The following is an 18899-nucleotide window of genomic DNA, read 5'->3' on the forward strand; positions in this document are numbered from 1 at the left end:
CTCTGCAGCCCGAGCCACCGCCACAGGCCCGGCCCCGAGAGGGAGGCCCTGGCCTGAACGTGCGGGGCCGGCAGCTTCAGCGTCACGAAGGCCCAGCTCCGACCCCGCCCGCGGTGCCCGGGGGCCGATAGCTTGCGCTGGCCGGCGAGAACAGGCAGGCAGCAAGGGGGCCGGACAGACTCCACTGGGCGGAGCGGCCCTAGCGGCAGTTGGGACCTAAAGGTTCCATCGCACTTACTTCCTGTTTTGGGTCCGGGCACTTTGGAAGAACCAGGATGGAGGCTCCAAAAAATACCAGGATGGAGGAAGCAGCCACGGGCAAGAGTGGCTGCAGCTGGAGTGAGCGAGCGCGACGAGCCACCGGAAACGGAGCTGCAGCCGTGCCCCGCCCTCCAGCCCCCGCACGCTCCCCCTCCCACTCCTCCTTCCCTTGGGGCGGCCCCCAGCGGCGACTGCTTGCGTAACTTCCGGCCAAGTTGGAGCGCGAAAGAAAATCTCGGATTTTGGAGCTTCAGTCCCAGTTTCTGTGGTGGTGGTGGTCTGTGGTCGTCTCGTGTCCTCTCCTCCTGCTAGGAAATCTCGGTACAGACTACCCTGCTACCGATGATATAAAGGAGGTTTCCCCCCCCTTTTTTTTGGCAATTGTAATCCTTCTGGCTTTGGGCAAAGTTGGGTTCCGCGCGCGCGGGCCAAGTTTCATAATTCTCCGGGGCTCGGAGCAGAGGGAGCTGCGGGGTGGGGGTGCTTGAAAGCCAGGTCTGAGTGCAGGAGAAAGCCAGGAATTGTGTGTCTGGCTCTCCTCCTTTGGTCTGCTTTGCTATAGGTGATTAAAATGAGGTGTTACCTGTTTGGGCGTGTAATGCAATTCTTGATGAAATATATCCCGAGTGTAGGAAGATACTACTCTAGTGCACAATCTGTCTTAAAGCACTGCTCTTTTTACCTTTGCTACTTTTCTATCTGGGGAGATTTTAGAGAAGACCAATACTTGGGCGCCGCCCCCGAGACCAGTGTCGTGAGACCCTGGCAGATTTTGTTTTGAAAGTACCAGGACTTTGAAAATCGGAACATGGGGTTAGTTGAATGAACCATGTTACAGCTTTTATATATGACCTCATTTTGTTTATCGAACTAGTTTTATTGTACTCTACTAGGATTACAGAAGCTTAAAATTTACACTTGACTAATAGTCTCGCGTCCAAAAACTATGTGTAGGCTCACTACATTGTCACAGTGGGAATGGAGTCTGTCGGTTGTAAAGGTCAAATAAAGACGGTCAGGAATGTGAATGTGTACATCTGAATTGGTTTTAAGTAGCTAATAATAAGTGTAGTCGAAAGACTTGATGGAAATGACACTAATTCATCAAAGTAACATTGGGATGGGAAAGCAAACTACATACTAATGGAATTAGGATAAATGATTTTTTAGATTTTAAGCCATATGTACCTAGTTTTCACCAGTAATCCACATTACTGAAATGTTTTTTGGGGTAGCTCATAAATGTCACATTTTATAAAGTGTAAAACAACAGGATAGTGAATGGCTAAAATTCAAAACACACGTGCTGGTGTGTAGGTGGAATAGGAATGCTCATTCATTAGTAGTGGTAATGCAAAATGCTACAGCCAGTTTGGAAGATAGTTTCTTATAAAACTAAACATGCACTTAACCATATGATCCAGCAATTGCTCCTTGATATTTACCCAAATGATTTGAAAATTTATTTCCATATAAAACTTGCACACGGTTATTTATAGCAACTTTTTATAATTGACAAAACTTGGAAGCAACGAAGATGTATGTGTTTTAGTAGATAAATGAGTAAACTACATTTATACAATGGGATATTATTCAGTATTGAAAAGAAATGTGCTGTTAATCCGTGAAAAGACATGGAGGAACCTTAAATGAATATTACTAAGTGATATTCGAGAAAGGGCAAAACTGTGGAGATAGTTAAAAGATCAGTAGGTGCCAGGGTTTAGAGCTAAAGGGAGAGGAACGAGTGGAGCACAGAGGATTTTTAAGGCAGCGAAATGGTTCTGAATGATCTATAATGGTACATACACGTCATACATTAGTCAAAACTCTAGAATGTACAATACTAATAATGAACTCTAACGTAAACTGGATTTTGGATGATTCATCATTTGTAACAAATTTACCACTCTGATGGAGGAGGTTGATAATGGGGGAGGCTATGCATGTGGAGTAGCTGGGGTGGAGGGATGGGTATATAGGAAATATCTACCTTCCCCTCAATTTTCCATTGAATCTTAAACTGCTTTAAAAAAGTACAATCTGTTTACAAAAAGATAGTATGAAAAGATTTAAGTGATACTTTGGATTTGGACAATGTGAGCCAATGTTTTTTGAGTGCTGTGTGTCAGTTAAATGCTTTACATGTATTAAACTCATTTAATGTTTGCGAGTGCCAATTACATCAGTATGGTTATTACTAACGAATCTCGTTTTAGACAAGAACCAAAAATAAGTGAAGGAATGTGTCCAAAGGCATACAGCAAAATAAATGGTAGAGTCAGAATTGAAGCCTCAGCTCCAGAGCGTATGCCCTGAACTACCTTGGTGCAGCTCACAAAGTGCACTTTGGCAAAGTCTTTTTATAATGAAAACAAATTATTACAGTTTCCAGAGTCTGTGCTGAACTGGAAGATGGACGTGTTTGACCAGTTTTCAAAAATAAAATCCAGAAGCAGCATTTTATTGCATCTAACTTTATTACCAATTTGTGGTACTTTCTGCATCCTATTGTGGTTATGACAGATATCATTCAGTTTTTAAATGAGTACATAAGTAATATGTAAACAAAACTGTAAAGCATGATAGTGTTGTGGTATAGATGTTGGAGTCAGACTTGATCGTTAATCTTAGCTTTATTGCTTAGTAGTGGGTATGGTATTTCACCTCTCTAGGCTTCATTTGCTTTTGAAAAATGGCATAATAAAATCTGCCTCCCAGAATTATGTAGTGAACATGCGTTGCACAGAACCTGGCCTATGTATTAAGCACTTAAAAATGGAAACTAATAAACCTTCGAACCAGAAAGCAATTAAACTACTCAAAGACAGTTCTAATGAAATAATCACATGTAAAATTAACATTAACATTTATGAGGAAGTGGTTCCTAATTAGCCACATTTTCCATGAAGCATAACCATATAAGATTCTTTTTCACTATGACATAAGAGAATGATATCTAGATTATAGTCTGGCTACCCATTGTCTTCTGCGAAATCTTAGGTCAGCCTGCACTCTGCTGATAATTTCCTAAAGTCAGGTACATCCTCATGATTCTCCCTTTCTGGTGAATTTCATAACTTTTTTCCAAGGTCATTTGGTATTTCCTGGAGGACAGTATGTTTTAATATTGGTTTAATACATAATTTAAAAAGTAAATTTAACATCAATTTATGATAAAAACTCTCAACAAAGTGGGTATAGAGGAAATGTACCTCAACTTAATAAAGGCCATATGTGATAAGCCCACAGCTAACATTATACTCGAGAGAAAAGCTGAAAGCTTTTCCTCTAAGATCAGGAACAAGAAAAAAATGCCCACTCTCGCCACTGTTATTCAACATAGTTTTGGAAGTCCTAGCCAGAGCAATTAGGCAAGAAAAAGAAATAAAATGCATGCAAATTAGAAAGGAAAAAATAAAGCTGTCACTATTTGCAGATGACATGATATTTTTAGTGTATATATATATATATATATCTAAAGACGCTATTTAAATATTAAAACATTCAGTAATGTTGCAGACTACAAAATCAGCACACAAAAATCTGTTGCATTTCTATTCACTAATAACAAATTCAGAGAAGCAAATAATCCCATTTACAATTGCATCAAAAAGCATAAAATACCTAGGAATAAATTTAACCAAGGAGATGAAAGAGCTGTATATTGAAAACTATAAGACATTAATGAAGGAAATTGAAGAAGACACAAATAAATGGAAAGATATTCTGCACTCATGAATTAGAAGAATTAGTATTGTTAAAATGTCCATACTGCCCAAACAACATACAGATTCAATATACAGAGTTCAGGGCAGGGCTTTCTGAAAAGACATTTGAGCACAGACTGGAAAGGTGAGATGAAATCTACACAGTGAGGGGGTGAGGAGTGGGACGGCATTTGTTCAATTAATGTAGAAGTGTATTTGTAAAAAGCACCTGGCCTATGTATTATTTACAAAATGGTAAAGGCACAGTGTTCATAAGTGGTAGGCTCAATCTCTTGCAGACGTTGAGTTTAAGTCCTCTCTAAGGCTGGATGTCGGCACATGCCAGAGATTGCTAGACCATCAGCCACCTCTGCCTGATCTTATAGCTTCAGTTTGCCAGCATATGGCACAGTACCTTAATTTAGTAGACACTTAAATGTTTGTTGAGATCAAAGATAATTAAATATCTTAAACCAAAAGATCAGGAAGCTAGCCATTTCTGTTCTTTGGCAATAGTTACTGACTACAGGAGAATCTAGTTTTTCACATAGTGTCACCACTTGGGCACCTCTGGAATAAAAGAAACAAATGTTACCTTTTATTATTACCCTAGTAGAAGGTAGTTATTCTAATAGGATGTCACACGTTAGGTGTTACTCTAAACTTTATTGCCCAAATCTCTTTGTTCATCTAGATGAAGTATTTTAAGGATAGAGACATTACATTTTCACCAGCAGATGTCTCTATCGTTCAGCAAGATTTTCTTTTTTCCTTTTCTTTCCAGAGTAGTAGCTTCAACAGCAGATGGGAATTCTGTGGGCTTGAATTTGTTAGTGATACACTATGGTAGACTAGTGACAAGCTTCAACAATAATAAAACCAAAGGGATTATGCTTTGAAATTCAAATATGAAAGGTCTTCTAGCATTTAAAGACTTTTCATTGATTAGTGCCCTTCTCTTTTATGCAATGTACATCTAATTCCCTTGCTAAGACTATGCAGTGAGAAAGAAACAGAGAACCTGTGTAACCTTTATAGCTTTCAGAAGTTTGCACATTTGTGATACTCCTTCATGCCTTTCATTCATCAGACCTCCCTGAACACTATTCTAGGCATGAAAAACAAGGACCCTGCCCTTAAGGCACATATATTTCTAGTAGAGGAGTTTATGTTAGAGTAGTGTTTTTCAGTGTGTCTTTGTACAAAACTCTTGGTTAAAATACCAATTTACTAAATTTTTGCAATTGCTCGTAAAAACTTGCTTGTGATTAACAACTTAGTGAGAGATTAAGATGAAATATCATTTAGTATCATCATTTAGTATCATCGGATTAATCTAAATTAAAAAATTAGGAAATATGGACCAGTGATCATTAGTCTTGCTTAGTCAAAGCACTTTGAACACTATCTGACAAATTGAAAGTGCTCAGAAATGTCAAATATTATTTGTCTTTACCGATAAGCAACAAAGAAACAGGAAGAGAGCATTGTGTTATTTGTTGAGTAGGATTTGTTGGGGCAACAATTCTATTTTAGTAAAGAGGATTGGGATATAAAAAATTTCTTTATCATGTTAAGATTTATATTGAAATAACAAGAGCTAATGGGTGGTCTATTTCTGGACTTTTTAAAACTTATTTTAAAGTACCTTTCAAAAAGGAGGTCTATTGCTGATAGATATGGAAAGGGATATTATAGGTTCCATTGTTTAAAATTTTTTTTCTTTCTCTGTAACTCCTTTGTAATCGGCCTGTTTTCATGTTTCTGGGCAGAGTGTTTTATGCCCTAGAGAAATTATATGGCCTCTTATTTGAGGAATTTCCTTCTACTGGATACCCTTAATACACATGCGAGAGATGCATATAAACACATGCGAGCTAAAGGTCTTGACCTGAAATTGTTAAAGTTAAAATCCAAACTCAACAAAAAACACTGTTGATCAAGCGAGCTATTCCTCTCAAAAATTACCCAAACTATCAACCTGGTCTTTTAATAACTACTTAATTTAAGAATATATACATTATGTTAAGTATAAGCATATTAAGTTTAATTCCAGGATATAATTTAATTTCATTATAAATTAATTAAGGTTATAATGACTGCATCTTAAGTGGGCAGACTGGGTGAAGACATGTAGTATATATTTTTAATTTAATGAAATTGGAAAAAACAGAATTAGGAAAGTACAGTTTCTGTGGGTTCTCTGTTCAGACTAGAGGATATATATAATCATGTTTTATAATTGTAGCTATTGAAGCAGTATTTTATTGATATTAGCAAACTTAGGGTTAAGAAAATATGTGGCTGCAGTAGTCACAGTATCACTAATGTCTTTTTTTCTGTGTCTATTTATATTTCTTTATTAGGAGTTTACATTTATGCTGAACTTTAGTCTGTGTTGGTTCAACTTGGTATAGTAAGACATAAGGCTATACAGCCATTGTCTGAAGGTGAAACTTCTTTTTCTGTTTCTTTCATAATTGGATAAGCTCTATTTTTGTTAAACAGGAGTTCATTTTTCACATGATACTGCAGTCTTTCTTTTCCTTTGCCAAAGAGCCATCTGCTATGGAATCATTCTATATCAAGAACACTCTTGATCTTGAGCCTGTAACAAATTTCCACAAGAATCTCTTCTGAGAAGGAACCCATGCAGCTTTACCTTTGTAGACCAATTGCAGGAAAAATATATGATACAACAATGTCTCATACATAATGTTATAAATAACTATGTTATTTGAAAATGTCATAGTAAATATAGAGCTATATAAGCAACCTGTCTCCTGCAATGGGTGAAAACAAAAAGAAATCTGAAGCCTTTTGCTTTTAGACCTTTCCTACTACTCTCTTCACTGCAACTACATTTTGATAAATTAGTACATAGGATGACGGATTTAAAAATCATATTTCCTTAGGATAGGTAGCTTATAACTGATGGTAGGATGCAACAAGTGACCAGGGTTTTCCTATAATCCCCATATTCACTGGGTAGTAAAATCTGATATTACAAGGTGTTTTATTTTTATTAAATTTTAAATAGAAATAGAGTGATTGATTTCACTTGTTTTTATTGTTATTTAAACAAGTAAAAGGTAAAACTCAATCCCAGTGAAGTTTTTAAGTCACAGTTGTATGAATACAGGTTTGTAAAAAATAAATCTGTCATTTTTTTGGTAACAAGCCTGAAGAGTGCTCCTCCGATCCTGATAATTATTCATTCTACCTCTCTCAACAAATGACATTCACAGAGACTTTAAAGCATTAACTCCCTCTCATGGCTATATAAGTGGGGGCCTCCCCAGCCCCCATTTATATACTCATCTGTGCTCATCTTGAACTCCTTCCCTCCAATCCTAGAGAAGTTTCTTCTCTTATTCAAGGCTAATTTTTTTTTTTATGTGCTTTTGATTTCATCTCCCTCTCAGGGTTATTTTTATTCCCTCTTCTAGGTTTTCAACTACTATAGTCTGGTTTCTGCCTCCAGTGCAGCCACTGAAGATCATTAATGAGCTGCACGTTGCTAAATCCAGTGAATGATATTCTATTATTATAAACTTAATATTTTAGCAGCATATGTTTCTGAAATGACCACCTCTTCCTTCTCTGAATACTCTTTTTTTCTCTTGATTTTGAGTTCAAATACTCTGGAATTCTTCCCACTTCTCTAAACTCTTCTTAGCTGGCCTGTCTTTTAAATAGCAGAGCTCTTCACAGTGACCTCCTAGGCCTACATCTCTTTTTCATTCTATCCTCTCTTCCAAAATGATTATTATCCACTCTAATGGCTTTAATTGCTCTCTATACACTGATGACTCCTAAATTTATAACTCTGCTGATCTACTATTCAGGTGCCCAATTGGGTGTGGCACTTGGCCTAAATGTGGGATACTGTATTTTCCATAGATGGATGCAACAATATCTCTTGTCCAACATGCTCTTCATGCAGTATAACTTTGACACTCTTCCTATTAAGAGGTGGATATTTATTAATCCTCTCATTGAAGCTGGATAGCTTTTGTGGCTTATTTTAACCAATAGAGCATGCAGGAAGTGGTGCTATGTGACTTTGGAAAATAGATCATGAGAGGCCTATCAGCCGTCAAGGAAGCAACCAACATATAGGCAGTTATCAGCTGCCATACTGTGAGGAAGCCCAAACTAGCCATTCAGAATAATTACATGGAGAGGCCCTGAGACCATATGAAAAGAGAAGGATGACTAGAGAGCCATTAGCCTCTTCAGCCTCCCCTCCATATTTGTTATCCGTTGCTGTATAATAAATTACTCCAAAATGTAGTGGCTTAAAACAGCAAGTATTTATCACCTCACAGCTTCAGTGGCTCAGGAATTTAGGAGCAGCTTAGGTAAGTAATTTGCTTAGGGACTTGCATGAGGTTGCAATCAAGGTATCAGCTGGGGCTTCAGTCATCTGAAGGCTTGACTGAAACTGGAAAATCTAGTTCCAAGATGGCTCACTCACAGGTTGTTGGCAAGAAGCTTCATCCCTGGCTATTGGTTGGAGGCCTAAATTCCTGCCATGTAGGACTTTCCATGGGATTTCCCCAGGAGCAAGTGATACAAGAGTGAGGGCAAGGAGGAAGCTGAATGTCTTTTATGACCTAGTTTCAGAGGTTACACACTGTCACTTTTATTTTACACTATTCGTTAGAAGTGAGACACTAAGGCCAGCCCATATTCAAGGGGATAGGTATGGGGCTCCACCTTTCAAATGGATTTGTGGACACCCTCCATCCATTGTTATAGTTCCAGCCATTACCTGATTACAATGGCACGAGAGACCAGGAGATAAGCTGGAACTGCTTATCCCCAAATCCTGATCCACAGAAACTCTGAGCAATAATAAAATGATTATTGTTGTCTTAAGCCACGATGTTTTAAAGTAATTATTTTTTCAGCACTAGCTAACCAAAACATGGAGTCTTTTGACTAAACCTTGGAAAAAAGTATTCCCTTCTTCTCTGTAATTCCACAGATTTATCTGGGGTTTCTATTCCTTTCCCCCAGACCTAGGATTTTGATGCCAAGAAGGGAGTAGCATATATGGTGTGCGTGGAGGGGAGCTGCCCAAGTACCCACTAGCATTCGTTAGCTTTTCAAAATTTTTATTTCCTTTTGGTTATGAAAACTGCTCTTACCATTCTCCCTATGTTCTGGTCCATGATAGAAACTCTGACTTAGAGGGTGTAGACCCTTAGTTTTTAAATGAAAAGTTTTAGAAGCTCCAGAGCCTTTTTTTTCTCCATAGTTTTGGCTCTGGATTTTAATTCTATCACATAAAGTTATAAAAGTCCATTCAAAAATTTAATTCACTTCTTTGTTTTAGCTTGTATATATGTTCTTCCTCTGAGGTAGTGTATATAAAAACTATCAAAACTCCGTTTATGGTGGGAGAAGAATAATAGGCATAAGAAAGTGCTGTAAGGAACAGCAGCCCATTAATAGCTCAAAAGTATTATACTAAAGGAATAATTAATATATAGCATTTATATTAAGTGGTATTTGATTTTCTGTAATTTGTAAAAGTTTGCACAAAGTATGTATACATGTTATAGTTCATTATCATTCTCTTTTTTTTTTTTGTGATAGATTTTGGAGTTTTGGAAATATGGAATGGATACCCAGGACTAGAATTCCAATTTACAACATTATACCACAGGTAATGGAGATTGGAGGAAACATGTACCTGGAAATTACCCCCTCTCACAGGAGATAAAGGGATTAAAAAGATTAGGATTTGTAAATTTTTTATGTTAGAAGCTGAAAAAATTTACTACATATTATTTTCATCATATTTTAAAATATAACTGATACCAGCACTTGCAAGCCATAGTATGTAGAAAAAGAATGTTTTCTGAGCATAATATATATTCCCATATTTATTACATTACTAATAGCATGAACTATTTATAAAAATTATCTGAATTCTACATGTCAGTAATTAGTAACATAGAGTTTACCTGAATCTGGGCAAAAAAAAATTGCCCAAACAGTAGCTCAAACAAGATAGAGTCATGTTCTGCATTTCTTAGCTGACCAGACATTTCAACTTCTGTTCTCCCACAACTTGCATAGGAAGGACAGAACTAACTTGTTCAACAAGGAGTTTCTTCTGAGAGGGCTATCTTGTGTTGTATCTGGTCAATATCTGAAAAATCACTTTCTGTGAAAAATGACATGTGGAAGCTCATGTAGGACTTCTTGATGACTCTTGGTTTAGGCTTATTTGCTTCTAAATAAACTTTCTACATGGGAGCTTCTACTCATGATGAGATCTATTCAGCAATGATCAGGCCTGAAGTACACAGTTGTCCATCTGCTGTGCTGTTTCCACCAACATAAGCTATAATAGTTCATTTGGCTCTTTCAGAAAGACAGAAATTGGCCAGTTCATCCTGTTTCCTTTACTGATGTCTCAGTGTCAGTACACAAAATGTGACTGAGAAGAAATTGAGATGAAATTCTTGAAACCTGTGATGGTTACATTTAGCCTACATTTCAGTAAGAAAGTGATTCATACTTCATGTCTATTTTCAGTTGCTAAAACTAACACTATGTTAAGCCTAACTAAAAGCTCTCTCAAATTGCTAACTTTATAGTAGCTATAAGTAGAGTAATTAGAGACTCTATACTGATTTTGTAAAAAAAGAAACCATTTTTTTTAACTTATGCTCAATCCTGCTTCTAGCACCCTTGTTTGTTTAAAAGTTGTGGATTTTAAAAGGAACTGTGGTGGTACTCACATGTCAGCTTGGGCCTCCTATCTCCTGTTCCATGAAATCTATGTATGATTGCCTCAACTGCCCAAAGTCCTGTTATGTTCAAAGCTTTCCATAGTCACCCTCACATACTCAGGGTTTTACACTATCATGACTCTCTCTTACTCTAATTATTTCATCCAAGCATATACTGTATTTTGCCTTGAAGAATCACTTTGTTCACCTGTTACCACAGGCTTCACATTCCAGGAATTTAGAGGCTTTATAGGAGAGTTAAAAGTTCCAGGGAGGAGTCATAGCCTTCTTCCATTTTCCTGGCTTTTCTTTCCTCTTCTACTCTCTATCCTACCTCTCAGGAAAAAAAGCCAGTTCCTTTTTGCCTTATAAATAGTGTTTTAGCAGGCTAAAATATACTTGATCTTACTTAATGGCCGAGACGACTACTGATTCCCATATTTGTTCTTCCCTTCTTCTATAGTAATAGTAGAATATTTGAGTACCAAGATAATATTACATTTTATTAGACTCCTGTGCAGCCAGGGATCATTATATGACTATCGCTCTGGCTAATGCAATGTAAGCAGAACTGATGTGTACAACATCTGTTCCCACCTCCCACCCCACCCCAAAGGAATGAACCTTCCCTTCTTTTCACTTTTCCCTGTGCCTTCTGTCTGGAGAGTGGATGTAGTGGTAATGAGTCATCTTGAACTAAGCAGACTAGGGCAACAGGAATACTAGCGCAATAAGATGGACTGACACGATAGAGTCCCTGTACCTGTCCTTGTGTGATTATGTCCTGAATGTTACATGGGAGAGAGGGAAACTTTTATCTCCTTCTTAATTTATTTATATTTTGGGTTTCTGTTTCTACAGCTGAGTCCATATCTTCATCCATGCAATGCCCTTCGCCCTTCACACCAAAGCGTTTCTTGAGAATGCTCTGCACTTTCTAAGAGGGACTCTGTTGAACCAAATTTTCTCCCCCTCTTCATATTTATGAAACTTTTGGGTTTTATGAATTTATGAAAATTTATGAAATTAGAAGGGGAAGATGAGCGATCCTTAAGCAGAGACGTGAGAATAAAGGGACTTCAGGTGGAGGAAAATTTTGTGAGGCAATATTTGGGAAAGTGCAAAGAATTTCTAGGGAATAAAAAACCATGCAATTTAAGTGGAACATAGGGGAATTCTGGAAAACAAAATCGTGAATGTGACTTGGGTGGGGTAGGGTCATTGAGGGGTGTATCAGTCTTTGCTGCTTTGTTGTGTAACAAAACACCCCAACTTTTGGTATCTTAAAACAGATTAAGTTCACTGTGGGTTGGTAATTGGGACTGGTAGCATTTGGTCAGTTCTGCTGTTTCATGTTTAGTCATGCAGCTGAAGTCAGCTAGAAAACCAACTGGGACTGGATGGCCTCATTCACATGTCTATGTTATAGGTTGATGGCTGGTGTGGCTCACTTCGAGACTCCATGTTGTCACTTCAGTTTTCTGGCTTGAGCTCGTTCATGTGGCAGCAATGTTCCAAGTGCAGCAAACAAGGTAAGACTAAATGCTCAAGCATTTTTTAAGCTTCTAGTTGTTTCACATTAGCAAGTCATTGACCAAGCACATATATGAGTTGGAAGAAAAGACTTCACCTCTTGGTAGGAAGAATTATAAATTATCAGGAGACAATATTTTGCAACCTGCTGGGTGCTTAGATACTAGCTAAGAAGTTTGAACATTTAATCAGTATACAGTGAGGAAGCAAGGGCAAAGACTTAGAGATCAACCTTACATGTAGCCCTAAACTATCTTTAAAAAATTTTAAGAACAGTTTTAGATTTATAGAAAAATGAGAAGATAGTACAGGGTCCTTATGTACCCTACACTCAGTATCCCTTGTTATTAACATCTTACATTAATGTGTTATATTTGTTACAAACAAGAGACCTATATTGATACAGTATTATTAGCTAAAATCCATACTTTATTTAGATTTATTAGTATTTACCTAATGTTCTTTTTCTGTTCCAGGATCCCATCAGGATACCATATTACATTTAGTTGTGTCTTAGAATCCTTTTGGTTGTGATATTTTCTCCTTTTCTTGTTTTTTTTTTTTTTTTTTAATGACCTGAACTGTTTTGAGGCATACTGGTCAGAAATTATGTAGGATGACCTCCATTGGAATTTGATGTTTGTCTTCGTATTAGACTTAAGTATGGATTTTTGGAAGGAAGACCGCAGAGGCAAAGTGCCAGTTTCATCATATCAAAAATATATACTGTCCCATGACTTCTTGCTGTTAATGTGAAACTTGATCACTTGGTTGAGGTAGATTTTGTCACATTTCTTCACTCCAAAGTTACCCTCCTGCCAACATACCTACCCCCACCTCCAACATACTCTTTGGAAGTCACTATGCTCAGCCCACACTTACAGAGTGGGGCGTTATTCTCCCCGTTCTTGAGAGTAGAGTACTTACATAAATTATTTGGAGATACTCTATATGGGAGATCTATTTCTTCTTTTCTATTTATGAATTTATTCAATGATTTATTTGTATCAGTAGGACTCATGGGCATTTATCATATACTTTGGCTTTGGGCATTTATCATATACTTTAGGTTATAATTCAATACTGCTTTTTATTTTGTTGGTCAAATTGTTCCAACTTTAGTAACTAGAAGCTATTTCAGTTGTCTCTTGTGCCCTGTTGACATACCCTCATCAATCATAGGCTGATGTAGCCTAGAAAGCTAGGCTACACAAGTATAAGCAGCAGGTGGCTTAAGGCTTTGGAAAGCAAAAGGGGAAGTTGCATGAGGACAACTAAAGGGGTGGGAAGTAAGGAAAGGCTTAACCCTTTTTTCATATGCATTGGAGAAAATAAGAATTATCTTGTTATAACAGATTTCATGGTTAAAGATATCAGGGAAAAGTCAGATGTTGACTATGTTATTATAACAAAAAAATATTTTTAGGAAGGTTCGCTGATGCAGAAAGTTTTTACAATTGAACAGAGAATGATAGAATGCAATGGAAAGAACTAGTAAAGTGTTCAGAAGAGATAGAAGACTGTGGAAGAGAGGGAGAAAAGTGGAGATTTAGTTTCATGTAACAAAAGTGTACTTATAAGGTGTCACAGTACCTTAATAGTACCAGACTATAGGTTCGATAGTTAAATAAATGAATAAAAATATCTTTTGACAAATTAGTAACTAATAATTGCTTTCTCAAATAATTATTTGAGACAAAAATGAATGAAGAACATATGCTGCTTGTTTGAGCTGTCATTACTTGGATGAGCTGTTGACAAAAATGGAATTTTAAATTAGAACCACGATCTTGCAGAATGCATTCAGAAAATACTGGAAACACTGACACTTTAAATATTCATATGAGAAAGTCATAATGAAAATGAGTTTTTACAATATGTGAAAAAATATATAATGACATGTAGGCTATGTCATTCTACTTTCTTAGTTGCAGAGAAGGAAATATAATGGTTTTCTCTCTCTCCCACAAAACTCTTTACATTCCCCAAACATTTTGGTACCCATCCCTAATGTTGGGTTTTTATCTGGGGAGAATTGGAAGGTGGGAAGAATGTTCTGAAAAGCAGAGACAGATTTAAGTTGAAGAAAACACCCTTCCTTCTCATCTCTCACTCCCCAAGTCCCACCCACTGACATCCCCAGTCTCTCCCTATCAGTCCTAAGACCTGGATTTGGACAACATAAGCCAAAGGTATCAAAGATCTCCATGTACTTGCTTTGATATATCAGAGACTGGATTTAAACTCAACTTTGAAAACAGAAACATCTGAAATTTTTTAGATAATTTAAACTGACCCCAGATAATGTAAAAGAACTGTCTTCTGCAGGGAAAAATCTTTTAAATCTGGGCCAGAAGTTTGCATCTGTCATTTAATATTATCTTCTATTACCTACTAGTTACCTGTCCTTGGGCAAGTTAATTCACGCTAGAAAGTTTATTCATAAGGTTCCAAAGACTTAAATATAATCTATGTATATAGGGTTTTTCTCTCTAGTTTTATTTTTTACTGAAAACAGGATCAATTTCAAATTTAGAGAAAAGTTGCAAGTACAGTATAATTAACTTTTTGTAAACTATTTGAGAATAGGTTGTCGACATGATGCACTGTTACCTATGAATACTTTTGTGTGTATTTTCTACAATGACATTTCCTACATAATCATAATCAATATATTACTACTACCTAATCTTCAGATCCTACTCAGATTTCACCTTTATAGAAAAAGAATCCCATTCAGAATCAAGTGTTGCATTTAGTTGTCATCTCTCTTTAGTCTCCTTCAATATGAAAGAGTTCCTTGGTCTTTCCTTGACTTTCATGACCTTGACAATAATGAAGATTACAGACCAATTATTTTATAAAATGTCCTATCATTTTTGTTTGTCTAATGTGTCCTTGTGACTAAATTTAGATTCTGTGCCTTTGTCAGAAATATAGAAAGTAATGCTAATTTTCTCTCACATCCTATGAGGTGGCACAAGATTTTGATACATCTCGTATTCATTTCCTTTCGCTGCTGTAACAAATTAACACAAATTTAGTGGATTTAAACCACACAAATTTATCTTATACTTCTGGAGATCAGAAGCCTGAAATGGATTTGCTGGACTAAAATGAAGGTATTAGCAAGGCTGCATTACTTCTGCAGTCTCTAGGGGAGAATCTAGCTTCTCTATTTTAGTTTCTAGAGACTGCTTGCATTCCTCAGCTCATAGCCCTCTTCCAACTTCAAAACCAGTAATCATATCACTCTGAACTCTGCTTTCATTCTGTCTCCTTCTTTGATTTCTCCTGCCTCCCTTTTCCATTTTTAAGGATCTTTGTAGTTACATTGGATCCACCTGGATAATCCAGGATACATCTCCATCTCAAAATCCTTAATCATGTCTACAAAGTCCCTTGTCCTATTGAAGGGAGAATATTACAGGTTTGGGAATTAGAGTGTAGACATCTTGTGCAGGGGGCATTATTTTACCTACCGTACTATATAGTATTTTATCTCTTAACTGGGGTGTTGACTATATAGGTATACATTTTTGGTAATGTTCACTGTAAGCACTTGACGAAGGTGGTGCTTGTCAGTTTTTTCCACCATAAAGTTACTTTTTCTCACTGTAATTAATAACTTTTAAGGGGGAGGACTGTAAATATCCAACTTTTCATCAATTCCTTTCTTCATGGATTTTATGGGTTATAAAATAAAATTTTGAATTTTTATTTCTTAAGTAAATAAGTAAATAAGCAAGCAAACAAACATCTTATTCCAGGCTCATCTTGTACTTTCCCTGTCCCTGCACCTTGGATCAGACATTTCTCTAAAAAGCTCTGGTTCCCTTTTAATGGAGAACAGTATTCAGAAATCAAGAATTGGGTACTAGGTGTGGTCATTACTATTGAACAGTTGCTTTTCCCTAGGCTTCTCAGTACACAGAAATTTATACATGTTTCCACAGAAAGACTCGTACAAGAATAGTTATGCAGCTTTATTCATAAAAATTCAAAGCTGGAAACAGCACAAATGTATACCAACAGGAGAGTGCATGAACATTGTGGTATATTCATACACTAGAATACTGCTTAGCAAAAATAAAAAAAAATAGAACCAATGATATATGCTATCACATGAATAAATCTCAAAAACATTGAGATGAAAGAATCTAGACACAGATAAGAATACTGTGTATGAATCCATTTATGTGAAGTTCAAAAACAGGCAAAACTAAGCTGTGACAATCAACCAGAACAGTGGCCGCCTATAAGGATCAGAATTGAGTAGAAGGAGATTCAAAGTAATTTGTTACCATTATAGAAATATTTTATCTCTTAACTAGGGTGTTGCCTATATAGTATACCTACTAAAATTTACATATAAGACCTATACATTCCACTGTATGTTAATTTTAACTCAATTAAAAAAATAAGTCGTGGGCTGATTCAGCTTGGCAGAGAGGATTTTATGCCTTGTCTTGCTTGCCCTTTCTTCCTGGCAACCATTATGTAACTTAGAGTATGGATGCCATGAAATAAGGATGACAGAATAAAAAGAATGTAAGTTTCTCATGACTTTTTAGGACAACATAGCATTCTTCAACTGTGTACCACCAGAATATATGTGTGTGTGTGTGTGTGTGTGTGTGAGAGAGAGTGTGTGTGTGTGTGTGTGTGAGAGAGAGAGAGAGAGAGAGAAAATAAGAGACAGAGGAGAGATTGAGATCCTAATGAATTTAAGCCATTATAATTGAACCTCAGTTCTAAAACAGCCCAAACCATTTCCCAAATGACACACTTCTCCTGATCTCTTTTTCTTCATCTTGTTTGGTTAGGAATATAGTCTTTCTAGACCAAAATGTACTATCAGTTCTGAAGTAGAATTAAGTAGTTATTTCACAAGACAGTAATTGCCTGTTCCTAAAGTGTGTTTTACAGAATATTAATGTTGTAAAAAAATTTCATCTTTAAATAAACTAGTCTTTCATGTATGACTAATTATAGATTATTTAGAATTATAAATTTCCACTAGGGGAATACATTGTACTCATTTCTCAAATATTGGTTACTGAAGCTTTTTTTCAGTGGTACATCAAGCTGAATTAGAATATAATTTTGGAAACGTCACCATAGGTCAAGGATGAAACTTGGAATGAAATCTTTACTGTAAACAACTATTCCTATTGGGATTTACCATTTTCCCCACCTACCTCTCCTCACTTCAAGAGAGTATGTAATTTGCTTCAATTTGCTGTCATGTATTTTCTATCTTGGAAGAGCTATAGAAAACCTCTCTAAGACTGATAGTATTTGTTTTTTAAAGGCCTTTTAGTGCAGTGCACTCACATCTTTTGTCCTGCATGCTTTGCCCTTCCATTTAGTTCCTTATTCGTGAGAATCTGGGCCTCTGATCCTTCTCTTATGTCCAGGGCCTCTGTAAATACTATGCATGTGCATGTCAAAACCCCAGCAGGCACCATTCATTTAGACAGTGATATGAAAGATGCCCCTGGAATGTCCAATGGGGCAGCCCTAGACATACTCTGATTCTTGGTTCCTGCCTGCACCCTGACAGACTCTATGTTCTAGGTTTCACTATTTACGAACTATGACTTCTTTCACTTTTCTAGTTTCTGACTCTTGGTTTTTGTATCCTTACTTTCATCCCATATATGTTTCTGAATTTCTGACATGCTGGTCTGGGCACTGACTATGGCTAAAATAAACTGGTATCCCATATCCAAGTACTAATGCTTCTCAGTTATCTCCTTTTCTCTTACAAATGTCCTTCTGCTTAAAACAGTCTTTTGTCCAGATGACACTTTGTAGACACGTGAGAGAAGGCTAAAGATGGAGGAATGTTTAAAATTCAGGATTACTGTGTGTTGCAAATATTTGGGGGTGAAGGTAAGCTACTTTTCTTCTCAAGTAAGACTGTAGATTGTCTGTTAAGAATTAAATTTCAGAAGGATCACAGGGTAGCAAAATCTCCGAAGAGGAAGAATGGTTGCCCAGCAATTAACATTGAACTGTAACCTGACCGAATATATTTAGTAGCTAAAGAAAGAATATGCCAGTCAGATGGTGTGGAGGCTTCACTATCCGTGAAATTTCAGAAAAACAAAGATCACAGAGGCAAAAATTCTCTGGTCCTAGGACAGGAGACCTTGGCCCAGAAAGAGCATAGAACTGATACCAATCATTCTGAGGTTATAATAACAAGAAACTTTTTGATTATAATTTAACTTCCCATACAGTGTTCTTGTAGGTAAAGAAAGGTGAGCATAGCAGTGAATGGCAGTAAACACGTTCCTTTGCAAGTTAGTATACTTGAATTTGACTTTATATATCAATCTTTGTGAGCTGGATTAGTGGGATGCTGCATAGTGTATTGACAAATCAGGTTTATGAGCTTTCAAAGCTGACAAGCCTGTGAGGAATTTACCAAGATAATGCCACCCTGCTGGCAGCTGAATGAGTAGCTAGTCACTCTTCCCTAGTCATCTTTCCTCTAACTCTGCCTTGCATGTGAGCGCATTTTCTTCAGATTTTTAGTCTGTGTAACTCAGTTAATCAAGTGTGTCAATATCAATGGCATGCCACTATCCATGTACTTTCAGTTTCCTTCCTGCTTCCATTTTAGTGTAAGCAT

At 36.8% G+C, this 18899-nt stretch overlaps 2 protein-coding genes across 6 annotated transcripts in view; one reads left to right on the forward strand and one right to left on the reverse strand.

Moving 5' to 3' along the window:
• Positions 1–373, reverse strand: part of DMTF1 (cyclin D binding myb like transcription factor 1) — a 50108-nt gene extending 49735 nt beyond the window's left edge. For all 5 annotated transcript variants that reach the window (XM_025042169.1, XM_015599809.2, XM_025042168.1 and 2 more), the window contains exon 1: positions 239–373. The gene's annotated coding sequence lies outside the window, so the exon portion shown is untranslated. The remainder of the gene's footprint in view (positions 1–238) is intronic.
• Positions 374–425: 52 nt separating this feature from the next.
• The window catches only part of KIAA1324L (KIAA1324 like), a 230555-nt gene continuing 212081 nt past the window's right edge, over positions 426–18899 (forward strand). Inside the window, exons 1-3 of the mRNA XM_006925729.3 lie at positions 426–582; positions 9579–9648; positions 12153–12255. The gene's annotated coding sequence lies outside the window, so the exon portion shown is untranslated. The remainder of the gene's footprint in view (positions 583–9578; positions 9649–12152; positions 12256–18899) is intronic.

The sequence above is a fragment of the Pteropus alecto genome, unplaced genomic scaffold (assembly GCF_000325575.1).
Source record: "Pteropus alecto unplaced genomic scaffold, ASM32557v1 scaffold69, whole genome shotgun sequence".
In the NCBI taxonomy this organism is placed as follows: Eukaryota; Metazoa; Chordata; class Mammalia; order Chiroptera; family Pteropodidae; genus Pteropus; species Pteropus alecto.